Genomic DNA, 4,549 nt, shown 5'->3' with positions numbered 1-4,549 from the left:
AAAAAAAAAAAAAAAGAAAAAGAGTAAGAAAACATTGTAATATAAGTGGGGGCAAAGGTAGCCTGAGCTAGGATGCCTGAGATTGCCCTTAACCTTTCAAGGTTGAAGAAAAATAGAAAGCCATGTTCTCTGATAAAAGTCTTTGATGCCTGTGAGGTAAGCAGCATGAGGCTGAAAGGCCAGGAGGCCGACTCAAAATAGAAATGCTTGGGTTCTTAGGACAATCCTGCTGCATTTGCTGCACTCTCACTCCCACGACTATGCTCTCCGAGACATCCACATTATTCTAAAAGCCAATTATCTTAATGTCAATTACTTAAAATACATGACTTTATAGTATGAGACATCCATTTTTAATTCAATGATTACTCAGACTTTAACTGAGTTTGACAAGTGCATATACCTTTGTAACCAAAACTCTTATTGACATGTAAAATATCACCATCATCCCGTAAAGTCCCCTCTTGCCACTTCCAACTTGATCTTCATCCCCAGGAGGCAACTATTTTTCTGATTTTTTCCCCATCATAGCCTGTCCTAAGACTTCATACAAATGGAATCAAACACTAGCTACTCTTTGTTGTAAGGCATCTCAGCATAATGTTCCAAGATTCATCCACGTACATATATTACTTTGCTCCTTTTTGTTTCTAAGAAGTGTCCTCCAAGTATATCAATATACTGCAGTTTTTAAATCTAGTTTTCTGTTAATGAACACCTAGGCTGTTCCCATTTTTTTGGCTCTTATGAATAGCTGCTGTAAACATTCTTGTATCGAAAAAAAAGAAAAAGACAATGATTACTGCTCCAAAGGACAGCTGTAGTCCCTGTATGATTCATTATTTTGCATTCTACCAGAAGTACTGATAAAGTATTTACAAGGAAACTTCCTGGAACATGATTTAAATACGTGGTTTAGCAGATATACTCATTAGGGGTGGGTGGGTCGGCAGTCTTGTGCTATAAGAAATTAAATCACTTGCATGCATTTGAAATCATGTGGACTGAAGAGACGAAAACAACTTCTATTATTTGTTCACTCACTGCTTTTCTCATATAGCCGATATTCACAAGCTCGTAACTGTTATCTGTTCTTTCCTGGGAGGTTGGATCAAAGTTGCATAGATTCTAGTGGATTAAATATTTGTGAAATTAATTTTGCCAATTCCTATGACCCTAAGAACTCTTTTAAACATCCCAAAGGAGTTTCATAAAGTCCTTGCTTCTGCCTGCAAACTGTCCTGCTTGCCTCATGCTAGCCTGATCAGCACAGTCTTAATTCCAGAGGACCTGTACTATCATTACTAGGCCTTCATGCTGCCCTCCCTTGGCTCCGGTTTTGCTGTTCCATAGGGAGCACAAAGTACTCTCCATAATGAGGTCGAGCTGTTTAAGTGCTAGAACTCCCATTTAGAACAATGAAAAAGCTAACACATATCTTTGGCCAACTATTTAACCATGTTTCTTTAGCTATTAAATTGAAATAATAACCATCCTGAATATGTTTTTAAAAAGCTTTTAAAACCAGAGCTAAAGACTCAGTATTAAAAGTTGGACTTACGGCCAGACGAGGTGGCTCATGCCTGTAATCCCAGCACTTTGGGGGGTGCTGAGGAGGGCAGACCACTTGAGGTCAAGAGTTCAAGACCAGCCTGGCCAACACGGTGAAACCCCGTCTCTACTAAAAATACAAAAAATGAACTGGGCATGGTGGTGCGTGCCTGTAATCCCAGCTACTCAGGAGGCTGAGGCAGGAGAATTGCCTGAACCCAGGAGGCGGAGGTTGCGGTGAGCCGAGATCGTGCCATTGCACTTCAGCCTGGGTAACAAGAGCGAAACTCTGTCTCAAAAAAAAAAAAAAAAAAAAAATTAGCCAGGTGTGGTGGAGCGAGCCTGTAATCCCAGCTACTTAGGAGGCTGAGGAAGGAGAATCACTTGAAGCTGGGAGACATAGGTTGCAGTGAGCTGAGATCATGCCACTGCACTCCAGGCTAGGCAACAGGGTGAGACTCTCAAAAAAAATTAATAAATAAACTGACTTATTCTCCTATGTTAATCCTATGTTAGTCCTCTTCCAGAACTCCCTATCTTAGTGATGGGATCACTACCCATCCAGAACCTCCAGTCACCTCCAAGAAGACGCCTTTGATGCCTCCACTCTCCTTCACTTTCATAGTCAACCCAACACCAAGCCTCATTGACTTCATTTCCTAAACCCCATTCAAATCCATCCAGTTCTCTCCACATGCACCGTCACCACCCTCACTTTAAAACACCCACCACCTTGTTTGCATTCCTGCCAGTCTCTTAACTCTGCTTGAGCCCTGGCAACCAGTTCCCACTGCACTGCGGTCACTACACCCAGGACCCTCCTCACCTTAAATAAAACTGTCCTCGAGATGAAAGATCTACACCTTCGCCAGGCCAAAAAGCCCTTGCCACCTCTCCGGCTTCTCCTTTATGCCTAGGTCACACTGGCCACTGGGTTCTAGAAACACAGTACTCTTGTCCTTGGTTTAGGAAACACCAGATGAATGCCTAGCGCATTCTTCTGATTACTCCCCAAATTAAGCCAGGTCTCCCATCCCTTACCCAGTTTACTGAGCTTAACATTGAATGCTTCTATAGTCAAGTTTATCTCTCCTTTAAAACATTCATTACAATTATAGTTTTGTGATGATCTTAGTACTACTGCTCTCCATCACTAGACGGCAAACTCTACGAAGCAAGGAAGAAAATGGACTTATTCATTATTGTCTTGTACCTCGCACAATAACTAGTAGCCGATTTTCCAGGTTCTTCCCTTCACCCTCCACATTTCTTTGACTTAGGTCTTTCATAACATACTTGGAGCTGAGACTTCTCAGTAAGAGAACTTAGTTTACTTCGTTCAGAGTCCTAAGCCACAGAGCCTACTAAATGATAAACGAGAAAAAAAAAATCCCAGTCACTTCGCGAGCTTCTCCACTAAGGTCTCCTCCCGCAGCAGCAGGCAGAAAGAATAATGCGCTTGTCCAGCCTTTCCTGCGCAGGCGCCTTTCTCCCGGCTCGCTCTGCCCTAGCGGTGCCAAGCAGTAAAGGGCAGGAGTGCTTCCGGGAGCAGCTGATCGGGTCGCGGGTAACAGCGGCAGCCAAGCCCACAAGAAGGCGACCAGCTGCGCGTCCCGGCCTGAGGCGGGACGTGGGGACGTACTGCGTGCGTGCGCGCGTCCGCGCACTAACGAGGACCACCAAGGTGGGATGGAAACAGGAGAGTTTAGTAGGGCCGGCGCCGACTCCAGGTCCAGCAACCTGGGAAGTTTGTGCAGCGGCTTCGCTGAAAATGGCTTTATAACCCGACAGAACCTTCTACTCCGCAGCAGGACCTGCGGGGCCTCTCCGCCATTGGTGGCGGCGGGACGGGGTGGTCCTGACCTTCCAGATGTCCTTACAGGGGCGCCCTCCAACACCACGTCCTCCCACTGCCGGTCCGCGCACCACTCTGCGCGCCTCACATTTAGCATTACCTGTGCCGGGGCAAGTGATTGGTACACTCTGGCGGGTGCACGTAAAGCGGCTCCTCTGCGATACCCCGTCGCTCTCCGTAGTGGGCGGGGCTTCTTCCTGCGTCCTTTAAAGGAGAGGTGACGTGCGGCGTTTTTCCGCCGTTGGGATTCAATTCCACCGACCGAAAATGCGAGGGGCGCGGGGGAGGTCCCTGACGGGAAATTGCTGCTCACCTGGCTCCCGCCGCTCCGCAGGTGCGGTGAAGGCCAATGTCCAGTTTCTGCGGCAATCGGAGCAGCGGTCTTCCAGTTACAGTAACACCAATCTCTGTCTCCCACTGGGGCTTTTTAAAGAGCTTTCACAAACGTCTTTTTAATGTAACATAAAATGTTTTATAAGCGTTTTTTATAAGGATCGTGAGTGAAAGGGCGCTGTCGCCGATTTGCAGGTGAGCTTCGGAGTGCGAACGGCTCCCAGAGGCAAAACGAAGCGGGGGCCGGGGCGTCAGAGCCTCAGCGTTGTAGATGGGAGAGGTTCGAACGGGGCCAGCTGGCGAAGGGGAAAAGGGACCCAGACCCGTGGAGCCCTCTCGAAAGCCGGGTGCTGGGGGTGTGGGCCGTCTGTCCCCCCTCCTTTTCTGCTTCAGTAAGAAATTCCTCAAGGGCAGACTGCGAGTCCACAGTCGTGGCTTAGTGAAGCCACCTAATCTGGCTTCATACCAGGAATGTTTGGATTCCAGGTATGAAGAGAAACTAACATTGCCCACATTTATTATTGCTTTACGTATGTGCCAAACGCTGTCCTAAGCACTGAACATATCTCAAGTTATTTAATCTTCAGGACAACTTTATGAGCCAATTACTATTATTTAACCCATTTTACAGATGAGGGAACCGAAAGAAATTTGCCCAAGATCACACAACTAGTAGCAGAATAATAATAAAAAAAAGACAACCCCAAACTCAGTCAAACCTTAAATGCTCCTTGCATTGCTAGACTGAAGTAGTGAGAGAAGCAGTAAAGTTAAAAGCACATGAAAACATTAAAGGATATGAAATATGTA

General features: G+C 46.2%; 1 protein-coding gene across 2 annotated transcripts in view; it reads right to left on the bottom strand.

The window, feature by feature from the left end:
* The window catches only part of MTIF3 (mitochondrial translational initiation factor 3), a 15,092-nt gene extending 11,486 nt beyond the window's left edge, over positions 1-3,606 (bottom strand). Inside the window, exon 1 of one of the 2 annotated variants that reach the window (XM_017537513.2) lies at positions 3,507-3,606. The gene's annotated coding sequence lies outside the window, so the exon portion shown is untranslated. Of the gene's footprint in view, positions 1-2,764; positions 3,119-3,506 lie in introns of those variants that run through there. The other variant, XM_017537512.2, reaches the window with a different exon arrangement.
* Positions 3,607-4,549: the final 943 nt, after the last annotated feature.

The sequence above is a fragment of the Cebus imitator genome, unplaced genomic scaffold, assembly GCF_001604975.1.
Source record: "Cebus imitator isolate Cc_AM_T3 unplaced genomic scaffold, Cebus_imitator-1.0 Scaffold103, whole genome shotgun sequence".
NCBI lineage: Eukaryota > Metazoa > Chordata > Mammalia > Primates > Cebidae > Cebus > Cebus imitator.
This window is presented reverse-complemented; position numbering and strand designations above follow the sequence as displayed.